The sequence below is a fragment of the Gopherus flavomarginatus genome, chromosome 6, assembly GCF_025201925.1.
Source record: "Gopherus flavomarginatus isolate rGopFla2 chromosome 6, rGopFla2.mat.asm, whole genome shotgun sequence".
Classification (NCBI taxonomy): Eukaryota; Metazoa; Chordata; order Testudines; family Testudinidae; genus Gopherus; species Gopherus flavomarginatus.
Genome location: NC_066622.1, coordinates 18,399,672 through 18,427,136, shown reverse-complemented (window position 1 = coordinate 18,427,136; position 27,465 = coordinate 18,399,672). Strand labels below are relative to the sequence as shown.

Genomic DNA, 27,465 nt, shown 5'->3' with positions numbered 1-27,465 from the left:
TCAGCCAGATGTTGTGAGGTGCAACAAACTGATTGGCACTCAGCATTAAAGGGTGACTGACCAAATCTGTCTGGTGAAAGAGAGACAGGCAAGTATCCAAAAAGCCATAATTTCACTGAAGTGAAAATTCCTTGAGGCAGAAACATTAAAACCTTTCAATGTCTTGTTTCTCTGCAGAGGCTATGAATGGAAACTGTAGGATAATCAGGTTTTGTTAATTTGGTTTGACTCCTGCAGTTATTTCTCTAACGAGACATTTAGGATCATCTCTCAGAGTAAGTCTGGGAAGGAAATGAAGGATGAAAGTAGTCTTCACATTCATGCTTCTTATAACGCTCTCTGTGTCAAAAATTACATACACTGGTGGAGGTCCTTGTTGACCCCCAAAACTATCTGTGAAGAATTAGCTGTTGAAAATGGGTGTAGAACTAGACAGTTATATGTGCCATAGGATCATAGCAGTTAGCAATGGAAAGGGTCTCTGTAAAGCAGTTTAGTTGCTAATGGAAGATGTTGGATAGTAAATGCTGTCTTGTGATATCTGTAAAAAATTACAAACGACTTGTTTTTGCTGCCTTTATTCGTGCTTTGTTCATTCCCATTCACTCTGCAAGTAGTCCTGTTAATTTAGAATTGGCTTAGTTTGAGTGAGGTTGGCAGGATAGAGCCTAACGCATCACTTTCTTCCAACACTGAACCAGGATTTATTAGAATGAGAAAAATAGTCTGAAACTTAAAGCTGCTCTGTCTCTCTTTTGCTTCATTATAGCACTTCTGTCCAGAATCTTCCCCATAGCCTTCCTGTCTGGCTTCCTGGTAGAGATTTAAAGAAACAAAACACATATCCTCACAAATACCACAGTGAATTTTAATCTCTAATTCCAGCCCAATTTTCTAAAATGTAATCTCTTGTCTTGTAACCTAAAAAAAAAAAAGTTGCTAACCATGAACTGGAAATTGTTTTGCCATGATTTCCTTTCCCCACTTTGCCCTTCTAAAACCTGAATGACATGAGAAATACATTGCAGTCAGACTCATCTTGTAAAATAAATATCTTTTCTCTTTGAGTGTGGCATTGGCTGCTGATAATGCTGCAGGTGCCTCTATAAGATTACATTTTACTGAAGAAGTATGGAACTACAGGATAACTATTTTGGTCAGTGTTTTAAAATGCATCCATATACCTACAGCAGTTGGTATGAAATGAAGCAGTTGTATTCAAACCCAATGTTTTCTTGGGATTCAGTGAGTGACACGGACAACCAGGTTATATTTATTGATTTTTTTTTTACAGTTTACAATGTCAATTGCTTACAGAGCTTTGCAAGTAGGAACGATGCGGAATATAAATCACAGCTACCTCCTATCCAAAACCTGTTTGTTATTTTTTATATATAGTAAGGAGATATTTCGATAGCTGTGGACTCATAGATTTATAGACTTTAAAGGGCTGAGGGGACCCTCATGATCATCTAGTCTGACCTTGCACATTGCAGGCCTCAGAACCCACCCACTCCTGCAGTAGGCCTATAACCTCTGATTGAGTTACTGAAGTCCTCAAATTTTCATTTGAAGATTACAAGTAATAGAGAATCCACCATTTACTCTGGTTCAATGCAGCAAATGACACCTGCCCCATGTTGCAGAAGAAGGTGAACCCTCCCCTTCCCCCAGGGACTCTGCCAATCTGACCTGGAGGGAAAATCCTTCCTGACCCCAAATATGGTGATCAGTTAGACCTTGAGCATGTGGGTGAGATATACCAGCCAGACACCTGGGAAAGCTTCTCTGTAGTAACTCAGAGCCCACTCAATCTAATGTCCCATCTCTGGCAACTGGAGATATTTGCTAATAGCAGTCATGCACTGGCCATATGCCATTGTAGGCAACTTTCATATCTCCTTTTAAGACTGAGCATGATAAGTGTATGGAGAAGTTAGGTTTTTGCCCCCACTGCTCCCCTTGGGAGGCTGTTCCACAACTTTACTCCTCTGATGATTAGAAACCTTTATCTAATGTCAAGCTTAACCTTACTGATGGCCAGTTTATAGCCATTTGTTCTTGCAACAGCATTAGCCTTAACATAAATATCTCCTCTCCCTCCCTGGGATTTATCTCTCTGATGTATTTATAGAGAGCAATCACATCTTCCCTCATACTTCATTTTGTTAGGCTAAGCTCCTTAAGTCTCCTGTTATAATGTAGGCTCTCCATTCCTGATAATCCTAGTAGCCTTTTTCTGCACATGTTCCAGTTTGAATTCATCTTTCTGAAACATGGGAGACCAGAACTGCACACACTATTCCGGATGATGTTTTGCCAGTGCCTTGTATAATGGCAATAACACTTCCCTATCTCTACTGGAAACATCTTGCCTGATGCATCCTAGAATTGTATTAGCCATTTTCACAGCCACATCACATTGGCAGCTCATAATCAACCTGTGATTGACCATGGTCACTTCCAACTGATATGTCCCCAGCTTATAGCAAAAATTCTTGTTGTTAGTCCCAAAGTGCAAATCATCCCATCATAAATCATCATAAATTTCATCCCATTTTTATTACTCTAGTTTCCAAGGTCATCCAAATTCTCTTGTATGATATTCTGGTCCTCCTCTGTATTGGCAATACCTCCCAACTATGTGTCATCTGCAAATTTTATTAGCACACTCCAACTTTTTGTGCCAAGGTCATTAATGAAAATATTAAGAAACTCCACTAGTAACCTCTCTCCAGCCTGAGAGTTCACCTTTCAGCATGACCCATTGTAATCTCCCCTTTAACTAGTTCCTTACTCACCTTTCAGTTCTTGTATTCATCCCCATCTCCTCCAGTTTAACTAATAATTTCCCATGTGGCACTGCATCAAATGGTTTACTGAAATCCAGATAGATATAGACCTACTGCATTTTCTTTGTCTAGAAAATCAGTTATCTGATTATATTTACTTATTGGCCATGGTTCTGGGTTATCCACAGTTGTCGGACTCTGGTGACCCTCTTACACAGGTCATGGAGAGATGAGAATTGCTCCGTGGGTCCTTATCCTACAAGAGCTCAGTGCATAGAACTCTCATGGGTCACAAGGGGAGCGCTGCACAGGGAGACGTACAGCATTGAGCTTGAGAAACTAATGGTGAAAAACATGCTCTATATTTTAAAAGACAATATTTCTAAGGCTGTTTTGGACTGGACTCTGAGTAAACTACAATCTCTTGTTTGGTCCTAAATAACAAATCAATCTGTCAGGTAAACCCCTCAGGGGTACAAAGCTATAGTCAGGCAAATCATACAGTATCCCTTGTCTAGGTTTGTGCATAACAGGGATATATCTATCACTGGAGGCAATTCATAAGCAGGGTGATGGATTTATTTCTTCCTCTTTCTGTTTCTCTTCTGTGTAGCTATCTGTGACAGTAGATTTCTGCAGGATTTCCACTCCCAAATGCAACACACAAATTAATCGCTTAGAACAAAATCATTAGCCACTGTTCAGTCACAATGAAGAAAGTGATAGATTACTTTAGAGATGCTGAGACAGCACAAGGAGCTTTTAGGGACTCACAAAGCCCTGGCATGGAATTCAGACGTCACTCTGGTTTTCATACTCTTCCCTAACTTTTTATGCTTCTGCTCCTGTATTTTCACTCATTCAACAGATGCAATGCATATAAAACACCAATTTATCTCATTATAGAAAGCAGTGGTTCTCAAGCTATGACATATGGACTACAGAGAGCTGGTTGGTCACAAGGTCTTAACTCCTCCTCCTTGTTTCCAGCTGCTAAATCACAGTGAAAGATGGTGGAAAATATATTCTCAGTATTGCTTTTCCATGTAAATAGTTGCACTAATTGTCACAGGGATGTTATGCACAAGGGCATTCTCATTCATGACAGGGAGCAGAGCACCATAGTTGCTCCCTGCATCCAAGTGTGGAAGGTAATTCTGGGACAGAGCTAGGGGAGCAGCAATGGGCACAGCTTCCATCATTCCTCTGGCTGATGTGGTGGCTATGAAGTGACTTCATTTCTGTTCCATCACAGGTGCTGGAACTAAGGGGTGCTGCTGCACCCCCTGGCTTGAAGTGGTTCCATCATATCCAGGATTTACAGTTTGGTTCAATGGCTCTCGGCACCCCCACTACAAATTGTTCCAGCACCCCTGTGTTCCATATTCTGGGAGAGAGAGTCCCCACTGCCCTAGCCTGGTGCTTTGGGCTGAAAGGCATGACACAGTTGTGCAATAATTACTCCCAGCTTTTTAAAGGTAAATACCATTTTCAGATATTTTTGAAAACCTTGCACAGGTAAAATCTCTTTGAGGGCATTTGGACCAACAAAGTTACATCTTGTTCACTTAGGCTCCTTTGAAAATCTCAGCTCTGGTGTAAAATTTTCAAAAGTGTTTAAGTCTTAGACATTTTTGAAAGTAGAACTTGAAAATTTTACCTGTTATCTATGATAACACAATGTATACTTTCTGTGCCAGACTCCAGTAACTGAAACTGATTTATGGAGCATTACCTCCCCCTACATTCATTTAACCTGCCTTCTTTCCACCTCCTGCATGAACACATCTTTCATGACAGAATATTATTAAAGTTTGGGGAAGAGATGACAGTGTAGAATATAGATGAGATTGATCACTAGAGGAGGGTATTGAATGAACTACCAGTAGATAACTCAACTGGGAGAACCTCTATTGCAATCATCTGTTCTGTACACATGGTTTTAATGTGGGAGGAGCACTATTAACAATGCAAAGAAAAACCTTTACTTAGTTAATTTAATTCAGAATAGTAGAATTTGGGGATTTTTTTTGATGTTTCTAGTGTAGCAAACCCAGGACAAATGGCTACAAAGGGAGGACTAGTAATAAGTCCCAGGGGGTTAAAAGGCCTCTTCCTATCCACTGAGGAGAGAGAGCCATGGGGAAATAAGGTTCAGCTGGAAAAGGAGTGACCAGGGAACTAATAAGGTTCAGCTGGCCCCAACTGCCGGAGACCTTTTTAAACCCTGCCTGGTGGGGAAGCAGAGGAGAGAAGCAACCAGCAAGTTAAGTATAGAAAGGCTCTGAACCTTTCCAGCAAGGAAGGCTGCATGCCGTCCCCAGAAGCAGAGAAAACCAGCACAAGAGACTGACTGAGGAAAGGATCAGCCAGACCCTGTGCTACCTGGAGGGATTTGCTTTGCCCAAGCCTGTGTCTCCAAGGCTAAAAAGGACTGAGCCTGCTCAGAAGAAGCAGGTAATTTGCCACACTAGATATTAGCCTTTCTGCAGACTCTGTTCATATAAATTATTCTAATTTACAGTCTCTCAAAATGACACACAATTCTGAAGTAAGAATCATTTAATTCATAAAGAAACTAGGTGAATTGCTTGGTTTATTGGTGGATCTATTTTCACTGCAAGAGCACCTTTGAAAAGGTCACCTACACCACATCTTTTATTGTTTTGCATCTCCCATGATGCCTAACTTTTTTTTTTTCAAAATGTTGTTTTTATTTGTGTAAATGTAGCACTTCTAATAAGAGCTGTACTGACATTGCAGGATCTTAAAGTCCTCTATCGCTAGATCAGCTATGTCTGATCTATCTCTGTGTAACAGGGGTCAGACTCTAGTCTGGGCAGTGACAGCACAAGCTTCCCCACCTCAATCCCGGTGTACAACAACCACTCCAAGGGGTAAGTGCATGGTCAGCTCTTGTTCTCTCTATAGTATCCATCCATCCATCCAAAACAGACATAAGAAAACAATAGTTTGTTGCAAAGGTTTGAAAATTCAAAATCAGAAATGATTAGGAAGATTATACCAGAAGATGCAAAGTGCCTTTGTAAGTACCAAGCACTATGGGTCCGATTGTGGTTGGATGATTGTTTAAAAGAATTAACATGGGAAACAAACTATTTTTCTGGTCATGGAAATGGCTGACCCATTTTTGCTAAAACTGTCCAAAAAAATTCAGCCTGAGGCAGGCCCCTGGCATGGAAAACAGTTAGTTTGGCAAACTTATCAGTGACTGAAGACAGTTTGTTATAATGTAAAGTTTTAGGAAACTAATTACAGGCATTGCCACTAGCACCACCTGTAAGTGGAGTGAACTGTACTTGCCAAGTAATGAGTCCATGGCGTTAGGCTTCCCAAAAGGCTGTTCCTCATGAAACACAGGGGCAGTAAGGATGTCAGATTGCCTGTATTATCTGGCTTCAACCTGTCCCTGCTTGCAGTGGAACATAACAAGGAAACAGACAAATTTCAGGACCATCCTTAATCACAAGCAACTACTTGAGTTCTCCTGTCCCCAGAAAGGATAAGTCTGGGATGTCAACACACTGTTACCACCCTTGTCCCAAGTCTGAGCACAGTAAAAGACTTAAAGCTATACAGAGAATGAGATGGCTCGTGTAGCAGGTGGTTACCCGATCTTGCCCTGAGGGGTTTAAAAAGCAGCCCTGGAGAGGGCTGCAGCTTGAAAAGCCTGGGCTGACTGAGGGAAAGCAGGTTCAGCTGGGGCCATGCCCCAATCAGGCCCAGCTGGCCCCTATAAGAGGCACTGAGCCAGGAGCCCAGGGAATCAGTCTCTGTCTGTAGAGGGAGATGGGCCTGGCTGCAGGGAGCTAGAGACAGGGTACCTGAGTGGAGCAGGGCTGGGGAAAGGCTGGGGAGCCCTAGGCTTGGCCTAGCAGAAGGCCAAGGGGTACTGGGGGTTGCAGAGGGCAGCCCAGGGGTAGGCAAAGGCAGCAGGTCCAAAGCCAACCTTGCCAGCAATGAGTAGGCTGATACTGCAGTCTGACCCAGGGTGTGGGGCTAGACAATGACTGGCAGTAGCCATATACTGAGGTGAGGTGGGGATAGAGGGTGGGGGTTTCCTGGGGAGGGGAGACCCTAAGACTGAGGGGTTACTGCCAGGGGGGAGCACCCCAGGAAAAAGGGCATTGGGGTCCAGGGAGGGACATGGGAGCCAGAGGACAGGTGGATCACCAGCCTACAGAGGGTGCTCCAGAGTTGGAAGAGCTAATTCCAGCAAGAGGCACCGCGGGAGGTGAGTCCGCTCCTCTTCGAGCAGGAAATCTAGCAAGGTGTTGTTCTAAAATAGTACAATGGATGTGATTGCGTGCCTTTCAGTGAGAGGTTGAGTGGAATGCAGTGAAGATAAACAAGTTTAAACACTTTTATTCATGTTTGTGGGATTACAAGTGACTCATTTCTAACTATCTATTAGACTTGTTGAAGGTGTGATTCACATCACTTGATGTTCTTCTTATCAGAGCCCAGCATGTGAACAATTCAGTGCTTAAAATCACATTATTACCAAAAATGTCATGTTGACAGAACATCCAGCACTCCAAGCCACAAAACCTGAGGCTCAGGCATGAGGATCTAAGTGCCCAGCCAGCCTCTCGGGGAGTAGCCTTCAGTAGGCTGAAGACTTCACATTGCCCCAAGTTCTCATGCAGCAGGCCTCAGTGGATTACAGATGCCTGCAGGTTCTCATGGAGCAGCCCCTTGATGGACTGGAGATGCCCATCTCTGCTCTCAGTGGACTGCAGACGATCTTCTTAGAGTTTTGCTTGGCGATCATGCAGGGCCTTGCTTGCTTTTCTTTCCTCTCCTTCTCCCTACAACTCAAGGAGCAGCTATAGATGTGTCACCCATCCCCACATATCCTATCTACTGGAGTGATCCATTACTGCAGTACCTCACCTGCCTCACCTCCAGTGACCTTGCAGGGTTTCTCCCAAAACACTTATGTATGGGGGTGTACCTTTGCCCATGTATCTGCTCTGGGGGTAGGCACTATACATTGTAAATAGTAACACTCGTATGCTTAACAATAACTCCTGGCTTCCCACCATGCATAAGCGCACTCTCCTCGCTGTCACTCAGTAACTTGCCACTTTATGGAAGACTTAGTTACTGAGAAAACTAGCATTGGCAACAGGATAGAGCCATGCTCAGGTGCAGAAGCACTTTGCACAGGCAGCTGGCTGCAGAGGGGACCAGACTCAGATCCTCCAATCACTAATCAGATTCCCCTGCACCAGGATAAAGTTGTGAAATTCTTCTGCATCTGAGGGCAGCACTATTGTCTGCAACTGCCAGAACAGAAAACATAGAGAAAGAGGGAAAGGGGAGATGGGCTGGGACCAGACTATGGGCCAGATTCACCTGGGTTCTCTTAGCGGAGCCTGGGCTGCAGGGGCTCCCAGTAGTGGTGTGTGAGGCTCCCTGGGGGTACCCAGGGTTGTGTGGCACCCTACTACCACCTGCCCTTAGCATGAGGAAGTCTTTTATGTCCCTGCTGTGGGTCAGCAACTCAACACTACCAGCCTCTGGCAACACAAGCACTGCCTTCGAGGCCTCTGCAGGCCCTGCTCTCTTGGTACAGGTTAATGATCGGCGTGTCCACTGGACACAGACAGAACTAACAGATCTGCCACTCCCAAAAAGTAGCACACACTAGCTTACCGGTTCCACTTCAGGATCACCGCTCCACTCAACACACAGCGCTTAGCCATGTTTACAGCAAAACCAGGACAATTATTTAACACAGAGCAGAGATTTGAGAACAAGCAGGTAGAATTAATGGGAAAAAATAGTTACATACAAGATAAGATCATAACATGCTTTCTAGATCCTAAATGTAACTAGCAAGACATTTTCCTGTCTCATAAAAGTTAGCTCACTCCAAATTTCTCTATCACTGCCAAACTGCTAGACCAGCTGTGATCCTTCTTTCATAATCCAAGCCAGCTGGCTGCTTGTCCTCTCAGTGACGGATAAGTGAGTGTATTCTTCACACCCAGATATTGTTCCAGCCATTCATTGTCTTCACTTGTGAAAAAAGGTAAACCCTGCTGCTGGTTTTTACCTGCTGGAGACTTTTCAATCTCTTGATTTGCATTTTGCTCAGACTGTAAATGGGCTTTCATTGCGAAGTATACAATACTCCATCTACATATAGACAGACAGGTAGAGAAGTGTCTCCTGACTGAAGAAAACTTGTTTAACACCTTTTGGTGACCAGCCTCACATGACAGATCTTCAGAGCATGATTTTCAGAAGAGATACCTAACTCCATACATGTTATCTGTGCATACATTTCACAGTGATTATGATGAGCAGTGTGACATGGGCTTTCAGTAGATACCTGTCTGGATGCTCTTTGGTGAACCAGTATGTAGATACCTAGGGGATCCGTGTAACTCTTATGCACTCCTGTTTCTTCTATCAGTTGGCCCTGAGCGGTCCCGAGGTCACAAGGTGGAGTCTGCCTGGAGGTGTGAGGGCTCCAGGATGAGGCCAGCTAGAGGATGTTCTGATTCAGGGAACCTGCGACAGCAAAGCTTCTACAGAGCTCAAGATGGAACTTAAAGCAGTTGGGAACCTTGGTAAGGGGGACTATGGTGCCACTCAAGGCCTGCCCTCCTTTGGGGGTACTGCCAGCTCCAGGCAAAGCAGCAGGAATGACCAGGGGGCTGAAGGGATTAATTTAGGGGGAAAGTTCAGCCCAGCAATGGAATGACAGCGATGGGATGTGAGAACTAACTATGGACACCAGAAGGGTGTAAACAGCAAGGAGAGGAAGGGGGATTAGTCAGTGTGATGTAAGGAGAAGTGGGTGAAGTTAAGGACAATTTGATTCTATGGGCAAGGATGGGGCAGAAGGAGGGATGTTACAGGGAAATAAGGGGAACAAACCCAGAGAATCCCATCGGTGTCTATGCAGTGCCAGCCAAACCCAGGCCCAAATCTGCTGCTAGTCTCTTCCCAGGGAAGAGACATATCTCCGGCACAGTTTCCTGTCCGATGAGTTTATTTGTTAAGCACTTGGATAATAGTGCCCCTACTGCTCTGTAGCAAGGATCCAAAACATGGTTTCTGGGACACAACACAGGGTACAAGCATGTTTGGCTCTAGGTGTGGATGGGCCCAAGTGTGGATGGGTTCTAAACCCCAGGGGAATACTGCACAGTGGCCAATCTACACTTGCTCAGTGGCACCTGCTCAGTGGCATCTGCTCCATGGCTGATAACACCCAAGCTTCCTGGTGCACTCCCGACTCGCAAAGGTGAATTCCTCCCATGCCCAACAGCCCCATCCCACAGTAGTGGTCTCCCTGCTCACCCTGTGGCCTCCTACCCCTCGGCTGCATGTGTTTCACCATCCTGGTGGCCGCACTGACTGCTCATCACTCCACCAATCTGTGGTGGGAAGCACCAATTCATGGGTGGCCTGGCCACCCAGTGTTGGGGTGGGGTCTACCTATCCAGTGGCCCAGGTGAGCCATTGTGGTATGCTTTCTACACCCTTATAGGGGAAATTAAGAAAGACAAGAAACCTGACTATGAAGCAGGGAGTTATAGGCAGTTTTATGGGACTCTTTATCTATAAACCACATGCTAACCCCTGTAACTTATACACACTGCATTTTGGTAAGATGATCTCCAGGGATTTTAACTGTTGACCCTAAGAGTGCCTGCTTGCTAATTATGTCCAAATTTTAACATACAAATATGGGCATCTAATGGGTAGAAAAAAAACTATCCAGGGCAAACCACACCCTATGCCAGCAGGAGTCTATCTTTTTATTAAATAGACTTGAGCTGTAAAGTTTAGGTACAGATTCAGCTTCCTCAAAGTTCAGGGTGTTTGGATCTCAGTTTTGATTTGGACCCATCTCTCCCATCAACACTTATAAAAATGTAAGGAAGCCAACAAAGGAGATTAAAACTCATTGCAACCCCAAATTCCGGTAGTGCCATGTGCTGTGGACCCAACCCCTATTGCCCCTGGCACAACCCTCATACTCCCAGCCCTGCTCCTGATACACCCTCTACACTGGAGTTTGAAAGATAGGTAAATAAGTCAGCTGTATGCTGGGCTGGTCTCAGGGGAATCCGCACCTCCCACAAGCCAGATGCGTTGCACTGACGGCCCCTTTACACTGCCTGAGCAACATACTGGGGTCAAGGTGAAGAATAGAATCAGCCCCGGTAATGATATTACATTATAAGGGTTATGGGGATAATTTGGCCAGACTGCCTAGGAAGATGGATGCTCTTTGGAATCTGCTATGAAGAGATTGTTTTGATATGATTAACACAGTTGCAGAAGAAAGCAGCTTCTCGGTTGCTTGGCTGGGTGCTTTGAACATGGAAATATTCGGGATTCAGTCTTATATGGCAACAGCTCCAGGAGTCTCAACAAGAATTTGGAATATACCATCTGCCCTTTGATGTTGATTAGCATACCAAAAAGAGCTGCAGATGTGTTCCCATGGAAATGGAACCATTGTGTCATTCTTGGGTGGTATCATTTAATTACAAATCAATGGCTTATGTCATATGGTGTATGAACTTGGAGGAAGATAGTCACAATGTGGGAGGGAGAGCCAAAGGACAGAAAGTTTAAAAAACAAACCATAGGAAATTGAGATGAATTTGTCAGAGCTGAAGAAGAAAGTGAAAACATTAACTGGAGGAAATATTAATAGCAGGCAGTTAGACTGCGGTTAAAATTATCCTGTAAGCTCTCACTACAGATCAGTGAGTCTCTGCAAGTAATTAGTTTCTTCTCAGATATATAAATTCATAGAGTCATACATTTTAAGGCCAGAAGGGACCATTATGATAATCTAATCTGACTTCCTACGTAACATAGGTCACAAATTTTCTTAAATAATTATTTGAATATCAGTCCATAGAGCTTGGCTTTTTCATTTACCCAAAATCACCCCACTGTGTACCAGGGACACAATCACCTGAAGTTACGCTATTGTAAGGCTTGTGTGAGGAAGAGAATTATAGGAATCTGCCCAGTTTTCAGCTAAAAGCATAACCAGTTTAAGTGGAGAGCAGCTGCTGAACTCTGAACAACTAACGTACACTGCTTTAAAGCTATGGGCTTGACTAGTCAAATAGTGGGACACTGTTTTATTTCAGACTAAATACAATGCAAATAAATTACATCTGTGTGAGCAATGAACAGCTCTAGTACAAATTGAATTATAGTAAACTATTTTAAAAGCCTAACAACAGTGTTGATGCTTGTAGGTTTAATAGCGCGATGATTAAGACCAGGCAGCTGTTTGGAGTCAAAAGGTCTGTAACAATTATTGCAATGAAGCACATAAAGAACATTTTGCCCATCGGGCTGCAAGGTCAGACTGATGGCACACTTAGCAAAATTTTCACCTTTGTGATGCCATTACAGGGTATTGTGCAGGAGCAACTGCAAAGGAGCTGCCTTCTGTGGATCGCCAGTAAGTATACAATGATTTACGATGATGTTTGAGTAGGATGACCAGACAGCAAGTATGAAAAATTGGGACAGGGATGGGGAGTAATAGGAGCCTATATAAGAAAAAGCCCCAAATATCAGGACTGGCCCTATATTATCAGGGCATCTGGTCACCCTAAGTTTGGGTGAAAGCTAGTGTGATCTTGGTATAGGACACTGGATTAGATATGTTTTTGAGAGGCAAATTTGGGTTGCTCCAAAATGGTGATAACAGCTTCCTTACCATTCAGAAAAAGAGAAACCAGGAAAAGCATTGAGGAGTTACATTGCCACAGGCACAAGCAGGTGAATATTCATCGTGTCAAACTTTTGTCTTGTATTAATGTTCATCTAAGGCAGCTGGAGGAGGGAGGTCCAGCAGGCAGTCCTTTCATCGTGTGGGGTTTTACAAGACAGCTTAGACATTGCATTCTGAGTACTGTGAAGTCTTGCTCTGTCCTAGGGAGTAGTACATTCCGATCCTGTAGCTGCTATCCAAAAGGACAATGTGTTTCCAAGGTCGTTAGTTTACTAAACTGCAGGAATCTGGCTGGTGACAGCATGAGCCTCAGCAAGTGTAGTCAGAGCTGGTAAAGAAGTTTTCTATTTGATGAGCTGTTCTATTTTGACATAATTATCGCTTACCAACAGATACCATAATGAAGGTTACATTTATGTTTCGGAGGTCATGGAAGTCACAGAATCAGTGACTTCCATTGATCTCCTTGACATTTTCTGCCCTGGGCTGGAGTTCCCAGCTGGGGGGCCTCCCTCCACAGCTCCCAGTACCTGCCCTCCTGGGGGGAACCCTGCCGCTGCCCAGCTGTGGCAGGTGGACCCCCTGCAGCTGCCTAGCCATGCAGGCAGCAGGGGAACCCCTTGCAGCTGCTTAGCCGTGGTGGGGAAGGGACCGCCCAAGCTCCCAGCAGCCTTGGGCAGTGGGGACCCTGGAGCTCCCATTCACTGCAGGTGGTGGGGAATCCCCTGGAGCTTCCTGCTGCCATGAGTGGCAGTGCACCCCTAGAACTGCTCAGCCCCTGTGTGGGGGCGGGGGGGGGAATCCTGGAGCTCCTACTTGCTGCATTGGCAGGAGCCCCCAGAGCCCCAGCAGCAAACCCACCTCACCATTTTGTAGGGGATATATTTAGTGGAAGTCAGGGAGAGGTCATGGGCTTCCCTTAATTTTGTTTATTGCCCATGACCTGTGCATGACTTTTACTAAAAATATCCATGACAAAAACTTAGCCTTAACCATAATTATTTCCTGTTTCATAGATCTCAAGGGCCACTGTGATCAACTAGTTTGACTCCTGTATAACAAAGGCCATAGAACTCCCCCCCCCCAAATAATTTATTTTTAACTAGAGCATATGTTTTAAAAAGACTTCCAGTGTTCCCCACATAGTTACTTATAATGCAGACTATGATCAAGCCATCCCTAACCTTCTCTTCATTGAGCAAACTGAGCTCCTTGAGTCTCTCGATAAGGCCTGTTTCTTCTTCGAGTGATTGCTCACATCCATTCCAGTTAGGTGTGCGCACTCGTCGGAAACTTTTTACCCTAGCAACTCCAGTGGGCCGGCAGGTCGCCCCCTAGAGTGGCGCCGCCATGGCGCTCGATATATACCCCTGCCGGCCCACCCGCTCCTCAGTTCCTTCTTACCGCCGTGTCGGTCGTTGGAACTGTGGAGTGCGGCATTGCTGTCCTCCACGTCCCTAGCTCTCCTTGTTACTACCGTTGTTACTACAGTTGTTAGTTAGTGGTTAAGTATAGTTAGTTAATTAGTTTGTAGTGTAAATAGTATTTGTATATAGTTGTTCGCCGGTCTGGGCTGTAGCCCTTCCCGGCACCCGGCACTGGGCTCATGCCTGGTTCTCCGGGCTTTAAGCAATGTGCGGCCTGTAAAAAGCCTATGCCAACCAGCGACCCTCACGACGCGTGTCTAAAGTGCCTGGGGGAATCGCACAGGTCGGACAAGTGCCACATTTGCAAGGCTTTTAAGCCCAGAACAAAGAAGGAGAGAGACCAGAGACTCAGGACTCTCCTAATGGAAGCGGCACTTGACCCAGCAGCTTCGCAGGCCGTGATCTCGACGCCGGCACCGGATCGCACCGGCACCAGAAAGACTCCCCGGCACCGACCTTCCCCGGCACCGGGTGCAGAAACGAGACCATCAACGTCTGCTACTCCAGCCAGGCAGACTCGAATGGAGCGCCCGGCATCGACATTGGCCGCGGCGCTACCGGCACCATTGACTCCGGGCCCGGTGGGTCCGTCGAGTCCGGTACCGCCAAGCTCCCCCATAAGATCTGGGGTTGAGCTATTGGTCCCATCCACTCCGGAGACCTTCGCCTCGGCACGGGACCTTATCGCCCTGACTGAGTCAACTCAGCCGCCACCCCCGGTACCTCCGGTGCGGGTAGCATCTAGGGGCAAGCCCATGATGACGGCACCGTCTCGGGACTCACGCTTTGTAACTGTTGTTCTTCAAGATGTGTTGCTCACATCCATTCCAGTTAGGTGTGCGCGCCGTGCGTGCACGCTCGTCGGAAACTTTTTACCCTAGCAACTCCAGTGGGCCGGCAGGTCGCCCCCTAGAGTGGCGCCGCCATGGCGCTCGATATATACCCCTGCCGGCCCACCCGCTCCTCAGTTCCTTCTTGCCGGCTACTCCGACAGTGGGGAAGGAGGGCGGGTGTGGAATGGATGTGAGCAATCGAGGTCCCGACGCCACGGTCGCTCGAGATCCCGCCGCCGCTTGCAGTCCCGGCACCGCTCCCCTCGGCGGTACCGGTCGCACTCGCGGCGCCGATCGACCTCCAGACGGTCACGGTCTGACTCCAGCCGTCGATACCGGCACCGTGACTCTAGGAGCCAGTCTCGCCGTCATTCACTGCGCCGGTCGACCTCCTGGCACCGAGCTGGTGGCAGGTCCCGGTCCCGGTCGACCTCCCGGCACCACGTCGGTGGCAGGTCCCGGTCCCGATCCCGGCACCGAAGCAGCGGCTGGTACCGGTCCAGATCCCGGCACCGAGACAGAACCCGGTCCCGATCCCGGCGCCGGTATGACTCCCGGTACCGATCCCCGGCACCGAGAACATCTTCGGTGCCGAACCGCGCAGACTCTTATCAGCCGCGGTCGGACCCGCCATGGCCTTCCAGACAGCCGTCGGTGTCATCTCAAGCGGACAGCGTATATGCGCTGGGCACCGACAGACAGGCGGCATTATTCCAGGACCCTCCGCAACAGGACCAGGGTCCGCAGCAGTGGGGGTTTTGGACACCCTGGGCGTACCATCAAGCCCAGGGCCCCCAACAGCTTCCTGCTAGGCCTGCAACGGCGGAGCACAGGGTGCCAGAGGCTTCGTTGTCTCGCCCCCCTCCCTCCCCTGATGGAGAGGAAGGATCGAAGCAGCAAGACCCTGGTCTTGCTCCTGAGACAGAGGCGAGGGCTGAGGGGGACCCCCCACTGGACACTTTCTTGCCAGGGGTCTCCTCATCCTCCTCTCCAGATGAAGCGGTGGCTGGCACTTCCTCCAGTAGCCCTCTTCCGCTAGATCTCAGGGCACACCAAGACCTCCTTAGGCGAGTAGCACAGAATCTGAGCTCGCAAGCCGAGGAGGTCTCTGAGATCGAGGACCCCGTCATCAGCATCCTCTCATCCGATGCTCACACCAGGGTCGCCCTACCCTTCATTAGGACGATCCAGGCCAACGCCAATACAATCTGGCAGTCACCGGCCTCCATCCCCCCCTACGGCGAGGGGCGTCGAGAGGAAGTACATGGCCCCCTCCAAGGGCTACGAGTACCTCCACATTCACCCGACACCGTGTTCCCTGGTGGTGCAGTCGGTGAACGAGAGGGAGCGCCACGGACAGGAAGCCCCAGCCCCCAAATCCAAGGAGGCCAGGCGTATGGACCTCCTCGGCCGCAAGGTCTATTCGGCTGGGTCCCTTCAGCTCAGGGTTTCAAATCAGCAAGCCCTTCTTAGCAGATATGCTTTTAACTCATGGGTGGCAGCGGACAAGTTTAAAGAGCTGCTGCCACAAGAGGCCCGTCAAGAATTTGCGGCCATTCTTGACGAGGGCAAGAAGGTTGCACGAACCTCGTTACAGGTCTCTTTGGACGCTGCAGACTCGGCTGCCCGCACCCTCGCCTCGGGGGTAACGATGCGCCGCATCTCCTGGCTTCAGGTTTCTGGCCTTCCACCGGAGCTCCAATACACCATCCAGGACCTCCCGTTCGAAGGCCAGGGCCTGTTTTCAGAAAAGACAGACCCCAGACTGAAAAGTCTTAAAGACAATCGGGTCATTATGCGCTCCCTCGGGATGCACACGCCAGGAACGCAGCGCAGACCCTTCCGGCCACAGCAGCAACAGCAGCGTAGGCCATACCCCCAGTTCCGCCAGCGGCAGGACCTTAATAGGCGCCGCGGCAGAAATGGAAGGCGTAGACATTCGGGGAACCAAGGGGGGCAGAATCAAAGCTCCTCCAAGCCCCCGCCTGGGCCCAAGCCTTCGTTTTGAAGGTGCGCCCGAGGGCGCAATAACAGTTTCCCCCACGGATCCTTCCCCCCCGTTTTCCAACCGCCTTTCGTTTTTCCTCCCGGCATGGACCCAAATAACATCGGACCGCTGGGTCTTACGCACGGTGCAGACGGGATACCGCCTGCAGTTTATATCATTTCCTCCCTCCCACCCCCCTTCCTCGTCCCTCTTCAGGGACCCCTCTCACGAGCAATTCCTTTGGCAGGAGGTACAGACGCTCCTCAACAAAGGAGCTATAGAGGCGGTTCCGGAAAACGAGAAAGGCAAGGGGTTTTATTCCCGCTACTTTCTGATCCCCAAGGCCAAGGGAGGCCTCAGGCCTATCCTCGACATGCGAGAGCTCAACAAGTACCTAGTGAAGTTGAAGTTCCGCATGGTATCCCTGGGGACCATTATCCCATCCCTGGATCCGGGAGACTGGTATGCCGCCCTCGACATGCAGGACGCTTATTTTCACATTACCATTTGGCCACACCACAGACGTTTCCTTCGATTCGTGGTGGGCCGCCTTCACTACCAATTTGCAGTCCTCCCATTTGGCCTTTCTACGGCTCCGAGGGTATTCACAAAATGCATGGCCGTCGTTGTGGCACATCTTCGGCGCAGTCGTATCCACGTGTTCCCTTACCTAGACGATTGGTTAATTCGGGGCACGTCGGAGCTACAGGTTTGCAGCCACGTCCGCAGGATCACCGGCCTGTTTGCTACCTTGGGCCTCATGATCAACGTAGACAAGTCCACCCTGCTCCCCACGCAGAGGGTGGAGTTCATCGGGGCCGTCCTGGACTCCACAGTGGCCAGGGCCCTTCTGCCGTTGCCAAGGTTCCAGGCGTTGTCGGCGATCGTTCAGCGATTGCGGGCAGCCCCCTTAACATCAATACGGACATGTCTAACCCTGTTAGGCCACATGGCAGCATGCACATTTGTGACCGGTTACGCTTGGCTCCGCATGAGGCCCCTCCAGTCGTGGCTCATCGCACATTACTGGCCGGCAAGGCAACCACTAGACATGCTGATCACAATTCCCCAGGGGGTGTTGGATTCTCTCAGCTGGTGGCTAGACCAGTCCGTAGTGTGTGCGGGGCTCCCATTCCACCCACCCCAGCCCTCGGTGTCCCTAACGACGGATGCCTCAGATCTTGGCTGGGGGGCCCACCTGGGATCCCTGAGAACACAGGGCCTGTGGTCCCCGCAGGAAGTGAAGCTGCACATCAACATGCGGGAGTTGAGAGCGGTCCACCTTGCTTGTCAAACGTTCTGTCACCAGCTTCGGGGTCGTTGTGTCGCGGTGTTTACCGACAACACGACGACCATGTACTATATCAACAAGCAGGGCAGCACCAGATCCTCTCCCCTATGTCAAGAGGCGATGCAACTCTGGGACTTTTGTGTAGCCCACTCCATTCATCTCACGGCTTCCTTTCCCCCCGGAGTACGGAACACGCTGGCGGACCGCCTGAGCAGATCCTTCCTCTCACACGAGTGGTCCCTTCGCCCGGACGTCACCCTCTCGATCTTCCAGAGGTGGGGTTGTCCCCGTGTGGACCTCTTCGTGTCCGGGGGGAACAGGAAATGCCAGGCGTTCTGCTCTTTTCAGGGCAGGGAACCCGGGTCTATAGCGGATGCCTTCCTTATTCCGTGGACGACCCACTTGTTCTACGCGTTTTCCCCCGTTCCCGCTGGTCCACAGGGTCCTTCTGAAGGTGCGCAGGGACAGGGCCCGCGTGATCATGGTAGCCCTGGCGTGGCCCAGGCAGCATTGGTACCCCATGTTGCTGGACCTGGCCATAGCCGACCCAGTTCCCCTGCCCCTTCACCCGGACCTGATCACCCAGGAACACGGGACTCTCTGTCACCCGGACCTGCAGTCGCTGCACCTAGCGGCGTGGCTCCTGCGTGGCTAACCAGTTCTGAACTGCGCTGCTCCACCCCGGTACGGGAGGTACTCTTGGGCAGCAGGAAGCCTTCCACTAGAGCGACATACTCGGCCAAGTGGAAGCGTTTCTCCTGTTGGTGCGTGGAGAAAGGTCTCCGCCCGATGGAAGCTTCAGTGGCCAATATTTTAGACTATATTTGGTCCCTCAAACAACAGGGCCTGGCGATATCGTCCTTGCGGGTCCACCTGGCGGCTATCTCCACCTTTCACCCGGGTGGGGATGGCCGCTCCGTTTTTTCTCACCCGACGGTGACTAGATTCCTGAAGGGGCTGGAACGTTTGTACCCTAACGTCCGACTCCCTGCCCCAACCTGGGATCTTAACCTGGTGTTGTCTCGGCTCATGGGGGCCCCCCTTCGAGCCGTTAGCTACTTGCTCCCTACTCTATCTCTCTTGGAAGACTGCCTTTCTAGTAGCTATCACCTCAGCTAGACGGGTGTCGGAACTCCGGGCTCTCACGGTAGACCCCCCGTATACAATCTTCCATAAAGATAAGGTGCAGCTGAGGCCACACCCTGCCTTTCTCCCCAAGGTGGTCTCAGCCTTCCACGTCAACCAAGAGATATTCCTCCCATTTTTTTTCCCGAAACCTCACTCTTCAGGCAGGGAGCAACAGCTCCACTCGCTTGATGTCCGTAGGGCTCTCGCGTTTTATGTGGAGAGGACCAAACTGTTCCGCAAATCCCCCCAGCTTTTCGTGGCAGTAGCGGACCGCATGAAGGGGCTTCCCATTTCTTCGCAGAGGTTATCCTCGTGGGTAACGTCCTGTATCAGGACCTGCTATGACTTGGCCCACGTCCCTACGGGCCGTGTGACTGCGCATTCTACCAGGGCGCAGGCGTCGTCGCTGGCTTTCCTCGCCCGTGTGCCCATCCAGGAAATCTGTCGGGCAGCGACCTGGTCATCGGTCCACACCTTTGCTTCCCACTACGCCCTGGTCCAGCAGTCAAGAGAGGACGCGGCCTTCGGATCTGCAGTGCTCCATGCCGCGACTTCTCACTCCGACCCCACCGCCTAGGTATGGCTTGGGATTCACCGTCTTTTTCTAATCCTTTAATCATTCTTGTGGCTCTTCTCTGAACCTTCCCCAATTTATCAACACCCCTTCTGAATTGTGGACATCACAGAACTGGACACAGTATTCCAGCAGTGGTCACATCAGTGCCAAATACAGAGGTCAATATCCTCTCTGCTCCCACTCAAGATTCCCCTGTTTATGCATCCAAGCATTGCATTAGCCCCTTTTGGCCACAGCATCACACTGGGAGCTCATGTTCATCCGCAGGCAATGATTTTATGTTCTCATCCAGGTTACTGATAAAAATGTTAAATAGCATAGGGCCAAGAACCGATCCCTGCAAGACCCCAGTAGAAACATACTCGATGATTCTCTGCTTACTATTATATTTTGAATCCTATCAGTTAGCCAGTTTTTAATCCACTGAATGTGCACTGTGTTAATTTTGTATCAGTTTACATTTTAATCAAAATGTCATACATTACCAAGTCAAATGCCTTACAGAAGTCAAGTATATTACATCCTCTCTATTACCTTTATCAGTCACACTTGTAATCTCACAAACAGATGTAACTCGCATCACTGTATTGCACTTCTGGAAGGGGTCCAACTGCTATGGTAAGGAAGGTAGTGTAAGAACTATATAAAATAGAATTCTAACTGCAAAATGTTAGCTGTCTGTGTGTGGTTCCTATTGTCAAATACTAACTTTTTAATGTGCACTCTGGGAGTGATATACTCAAGTGTCTAAGCACCCATGGGACTCAACCTCCTAAGTCACTTAGATACTTTTGAAAATTTTACCCTATATTACTCAGCCAGTATCTAACAATTGAGCTTTCCCCCAAGAACATCAGAAAATCCACTGGAACCTCTTGACTCACTTCAGAGGCACTCAGGCATGATCTGCTGCCATCTGAGATGCTTACTTCCGGCCAAAGGAGCTGGATATCTATAATGGGTTTTGTAACACCCTCCCACCCCACCCCCTTCTGGCAATCAGAAAGACAGACCTGAGCCACCTTATGTGATAGCAGTTGTGGGTGTAATGCACATAGCCCTGGCAACTCATCACAGTAACATGCATGTAGACACAGGAGGTTGTTTCCATTGCACAGGACTGCTGTATGCTCCTCCAGAGAAATTTTAAATAGAAAATAGAACTTACTGGGATGAGAGGCAGTAAGCTAATTGCAAAAGTCAAGAGGGAGACCATCCTTCCAGACCTTGTGGACACAGAGTGTTGAAACATTTTTAAATGAACATATCTCTGAAAATGCAGGTGGAGTCTCTTACACCCACTGAGAGCGATTATACAAACATTGGCTTCTGATCATCCATTGCTAATGTAAACTAGTTAGTATCAGAACTAGTATTGCATGTAGTGAATGGAAGTTCATAACCTCAATATAAAGTATAGCTCTGTTCATTCTGAGACTGGATTACCTATAGACTGCTATAATATTTCCATGAGCAGAATGAGTGTACAATAATGCCACTCACTGGTTTAGTGCTGACATCTTTCTTATCTCTCTCTCCAGCCTCCTATCTATCTCTTTCTATCATGTCTAGCCACAGTATTTGTACCACACTCATCATATCAGAGTGTGTGCTAATAAAAAATATTATTAATAATAATTAATAAAGCAATTAATTCACTGTTAGGATTTATGGTTTTATTGACTTTACTGGTGCAGCACTAGGTTTTACCTTGTATAGATTATTTTTAAACATACTATAGTGGAGATTCTATAAGTTTCAGTGTGATAGAACCCAACTTCTGTCAGGTCAATTCAGTGTTTTAATGGGAGTTGCTGTGGCAAATGTATCCTTGGTTCCATGCCATTAAAATAATTTGAGTTAGACCAAGTATGGATTTGGTTTTCTGTTTTAGTCAGCTGGGGAGGTGGGCTGGGGACGACGACTATACACTAAACTGGATTTAACCAGCTGGGGGAATGCCCAATCTGTTTTCTGAGCTCCTTGACATATCTGAGACTCAAACTAGGACCCTAGTCAACAGATAGTGTCTGTACAAAACAGTGAATCCAGCTACTGGCAAGATCTAGCTAGTTAAGTCTTTCCTCCAAATGGCCCGTATATTAGATCGAATTGCTGTGGAGAAGGAAAGGTAAGACACAGCAAAGGCAAGAATTCCCACTCTCTCCTTTCTTAGTCATTGTGAACAACGCTGCCATCCCCCTGTAACTCAAAGCCATAATCTGGATCTTGACTTTGGTCTGGCCCTCTCTCTAGAGCCTCACATCCAGGACATATCTACATCTTTCCACCTTTTCCTAAATGACATCTATAAAATCTGGCCTTTTGTCTGACAATTAAACTCCCATTGAGGTCATCCTCATCTTATGCCTCGACAATTGCAACTTCTTTTCCTCTCCAACCTTGACAAAGCCCATCTTGCTCCATTTCCATCCATCCTGAATGCTGCTGCAAGATTCTCTACCATCTCTTTATGATGTATTTGCACAGTATCTACTCCAATGAGGTCTGATCCATGACTGGGGCTGCAAAGCATTTCCTTATTCCAGATAATAAATAAGAAAAAGGAGGAGCTAAAGAAAATGGCATTGGGTGGTGTAACAGTGTAGCACCATACTCTCAACAGGTGTCAGAACCTGTAGGAAGATGCTAACTGAGCCATGCTGACTCACTGTTGCGAAGTGTAGCTTGTTGCCTCCACCCTGGTGAGGAGTCGGGAGGAGAGAGTAGCCTTCTGATCAGGAGGAGTTAGAATCTGGGGCTGTGAAGTTCTCAGGAAGGAACAGTAGTCTAGTTCCCTCCCAGGAGAAGTGCTGTGGCTGGAATGTATGTTGTGTTACTTGGAATTACCTTGGGCTAGACCTGCAAAGGAGACTTAGGCTTAGCATTGCGACACCTAAATTCAGGCGCCCTTCTACCCAATGGAATTCTCAGGCCCACGTTAGGTGCCCAGGCTCCCTTCACAATGCACGGGAAGAATTAGGTGCCTAAGAAAAAGATTCACAGAAGCCAGCAAGCTGATCAGGGAGCTGCCTAAGGTAGACAGTAGAAAACGCCAAGAGGAATTAAGCATCCAATTCTGGGCTGTGGACCATCTCCTGAAGTTAGGTGCATAAGCCAGGTCATCTCTTTCTTGCAAAAATGAAGTGGTCCTCTTGTATCCTATGTCTCACAGGTTAGAATACTCTTAGGATGTAGGAAGTGCAGGTTCAAGCCCCAGTCTATCTGATTCAGAACAGGGATTTAACTGCAGGTCTCTCACCTCCCAGAAGAGTCCTTTAATCCTTGGGTGTTCTGGGTTGGATTCTTCTCAGTCTCACCTGTTGAAGTTGTTTGGCCCACTGAATATTTGTAGGCCTGATTCTGGTTTAGCATTGATATAACTCCACTGATTCATGGAATTATTCCTAATTTCAGTTGGTGCAATAACCTGGTCACTATGTCCTCTCCAGTTACCCTGCTGAATCCAGCAAACACTGGATTTATTTATTAAGATATTATCAAACAAAGAGACAAATGGCTTTATCTCCTGTGCTAGGCCTAAAGCAGCAGGGAAGAAGGCATTTGTCCACGTGTCATAAACTTTGATCGAAATGCCAGTGTAATATCCCACCATCTTATCTGTAAATTTTAAACTTATTCTTAAACTTATTAGTAACAATACTAATGCAAATATTGCAATAGCAAAGTATATGTTGCTGAAGGACCCATATTACTGCATTTATAACATGAGACCTGTAAACACCAAAAGCCAAAATAAATTAACAAATAAATCTGCAAGTTGTCATGCCAATTGAATCCTGATAACAAGGCACTGAGGAAAGGGCAAGAAAGGAAAGTAATGAATTTGGAGGGGGGAAAATGTCTTTAAGAGGGAAAGGAAGATGAAGAAACAAAAAATTAGTAGTGAGTGTTAGATGAGAAAGTGATGATCATAAAGGGTCATGATCATAGGGGATGGGAGATAAAGAGGTAAGCAGGCTCTGGTTTTGATCTAAAATTATAGGCATGAAAATTACACTAATTTTGCATATCTGAATGCCAACTCGGTGCCACTTACATACACTTACCTGTTTTCTGAACAATTTACGTCTGGGGCCAAATTCTGTACTCATGTACATTGGTGTAAATCTGGAGTAACTCCGCTGACTTCACTCTTGTGTAAGCATTTCCTTGTGTAAGTAAGAGGAGATTAAAGTCCCAGAGAAGATTGAGCCCTAATGTGTATTTTACATGGTCATTTATGTCACTGGTGATCTAGGTCCTGAGACTTTTGGGGATTTTGCACCTGCTTATGCCAAGATTCACTTGGCCCTGACTTACTCCACGCAAACAGCCTGAGTGCTTAAAGTTGAAGAAATGCCATGCAGAGAAAATGAACAATAGCTTTATACAAACAGTTTCATTGGCTTAGATTCTGTTTCCACATTCAGTGTGACAGCTGCTAAAAATATTAGTCACTATGGAAATAAAATTAAACTGGAAATGATAAACAAAGTCCATTTAAAATGGTGTTTTGGGAGTAGGTTTACACATTGTTAGACATAACTCCAAAACTTGTAGAACTATACATTTTTTTAATATTGCTCATGAACTGCAGGTGTTGAAATTTTGGGTTTGAACAACTATTTGAGCAAAAATTATTGTATAAGATTTTTAAAGTTCCTATGTTAGTATTTAATTAGACTGAATTAGAAAATGAAAATTGAATAATACATTCTGATTATAATCAGAAATAACTTAATAGCACTTTATAAGGCTTTAAACACTATCCAACCATTAACTAATTAATCCTGACGACACCCTTGAGGAAGAGGTAGGTAAGTATTATCATCACAGTTTTACAACTAAGGACAGGTTCAATGACTTGCTCAAGGCCAAAAATGAGATTCAGTAACTTAGATGAAATATTAGAACTCATAAGTGCCTGACATCTAGTCACAACTTTCTCTTATAGATTACATTCATTTTACTCCACGTCATGTGGAGTGAAAATGGTACCGGAAATAGAGAGAGATAAAAAGATTTTAAAATTGTTAAACTTATAATTATTGTATTAAAGTATGTAGGACATGGATAATAATTTGTTATGCAGAAGAACAGAATGACTAATAATGATTGCACATTATATAGGTGGCATCTTCTACCTGCTACTCTCAAAGTACTTTACAAACGTTAGAGGGGTAGCCATGATAATCTGTATCCACAAAAACAACGAGGAGTCCGGTGGCACCTTAGAGACTAACAGATTTATTTGAGCATAAGCTTTCATGGGTAAAAACCCCACTTCTTCAGATGCATGGAGACCAGGTTTTTTACCCACGAAAGCTTATGCTGAAATAAATGTTAGTCTTTAAGGTGCCACCAGACTCCTTATTGTTTTTACAAACATTATTAGTACATTAAGCTCTATATCACCTCTAACAAGTAATTCACTTCCTTTTTTTCAGATGGGTAAAATGAGGCGCAAAGAGATTGTGACTTACTCAAGTTGGTGGCAGAACAGACAATAGCCCCCAAGCATCTTGTGTCCTAAGTCCTTGCTCTGATCTCTTGACATACTCACTCCCGTGAACAGAGGATAATTCAGAGAGAGAGGATTTTACAAATGGGGTGGTGGTGGAATTTAAACAAATTAAAAAGGTGAATAGAAGGAACAGAAACCAGGAAGGAAAAGTGCCATTGACTCATAGTTTAAATTGAATCAGAGCATCTATTTTTCACATTCTTGTTCTAATTTATCAAAATTACACAGGACCTAACTTGTTTTGGTTTGAGAACATCGGCTATAAGTAAAGTTACAGCCAAAATTGCTCTTTGGAGGACAGAAAAAGAATAATCTTTTATTGTCAATCTAGGGCAAAAGCTCGTTACTCTGTTATGACTTTTTGGGGTCCACCCACACCAGTGAGTGGTTGCCACCACTTGCTCAGTAACTTTTGGGTAGCTTGGTGCTGTGCAGCTATGGTTCAGATTTCTGACATCAGTCGCCAGCCCACAAGCATAAGGTCTTACCCTGGGTATCACCAGCCAAATGCAGGGTGACACCAACAGCCCTTCTAGTCCTGAGTTTCCCCAAATATTCCTCCTGAACTATCAGACATGCTGACCTTTCCCCTCTGGTTCATCACACCTGAGAGCATGAACCCAGCCCCCTTGCAGTGAAAATAAACAAAAAGTTTGGTTAATAGAAAAAAAACATAGATTCAAAGATGAAATAGTAAAGAAAAGCAAACCTTACAACTTACATAAAAAATAAACACAAAGACGCAACCTCAGGCTTTACACTTTCATATTAGATAAAATCCCTTTTTGCAATAAGAGTTACCTATTGCCTTAAAACCGTTTTGCAGCATATCCCCTAGTAGGTTAATTAAATAACAAATTAGACCCAAGTTTATAGAAGGATCCAACTGAAAACCCCCGGGATCAATAAATCCTCACACCCAAATCTATCTAGGTATTTATATAGCTCTCATCACTGTAGTGTCTGAGCTCCCACTTTATTCTGGTTTGGTTTTCATCTCCTTTCTCTGAAGCATCAGGGATGGCCAGGGCTGGAGATGGGACATTGGATGGGGAGGACCAGGGCTCTGAGGTGATGCCAAGCATTCTGTCTCTCTAGTGCTTGGCTGCTTGGTTCTTGCTCATGTGCTCAGGGTCTCACTGATTGCCATGTATGGGTGAAGAAGGAATTTCCCCCCAGGTCAATCTGGCAGTGACCTTGGGGGATTTTTGCTTTCCTCTGCAGCGTGTGGGTGTGGATCATTTCCCTGCCATTGCACTTGCATTTGGCCCTGGTGCACCGTGGTCCCTCCTATTCTCTGGCTGTAGCACATATAGTCTAGTCTCCTATAATACTTTGTATAATTTCAGTTTAATGCGGGAGTGGTGGTGGTAGCCAGGTCAGATTAGATGATCTGGTGGTCCCTTCTAGACTTAAATTCTGTGACTCTAAAAGTCATCAGTGATTTCCAGCTTCTTCTCCTCAGGCAAAATTATGGACAAACTAGTGCAGTGATTCTCAAACTGGGGCCGCTGCTTGTGTAGAGAGAACCCCTGGCGGGCCAGTCTGGTTTGTTTACCTGCCAGGTCCGCAGGTTCGGCTGACTGCAGCTCCCACTAGCTGCAGTTCGCTGCTCCAGGCCAATGGGGGTGGCCAGCAAATCCCTTGTCCCGCGCTGCTTCCTGTAGCCCCCATTGGCCTGGAGCGATGAACCACGGCCAGTGGGAACTGTGATCGGCCGAACCTGCGGACTCGGCAGGTAAACAAACCGTCCCAGCCTGCCAGGGGCTTTCCCTACACAAGTGGCAGCCCCAGTTTGAGAACCATTGAACTAATGGCCTTGCAGCATGTTCTGAAGACTACACTGTTGCTCATGCTTACTATTGTATTGCTAGTCTTGCAATATTTCACATTTTTCTTGAAGCCTCTGCTCCTGGAATCATCGGATTATGTGTAGATTGCCACTTTTTTTTTTAAGCAAGTTTCTGCCCCTTGTGGTTGTGAAGAAAAGATTGAAAATGTGAACCTTAGAGGCAAATAAAAAGCTGACCAAACTTATTTTTTTAAATAAAATCTTGTGATAGTTGTCATCAGATGTTCGGCTGCATGTGTGTTCCTTGTGTGCTGTCCGAGCTCCACGCAGATAACTGCCACAGCATATCTTGAGCGA

At 46.8% G+C, this 27,465-nt stretch overlaps 1 protein-coding gene across 1 annotated transcript in view; it reads left to right on the top strand.

The window, feature by feature from the left end:
- Positions 1-12,203: 12,203 nt before the first annotated feature.
- The window catches only part of RAD18 (RAD18 E3 ubiquitin protein ligase), a 159,082-nt gene continuing 143,820 nt past the window's right edge, over positions 12,204-27,465 (top strand). The window contains exon 1 of the transcript XR_007774961.1: positions 12,204-12,270. The gene's annotated coding sequence lies outside the window, so the exon portion shown is untranslated. The remainder of the gene's footprint in view (positions 12,271-27,465) is intronic.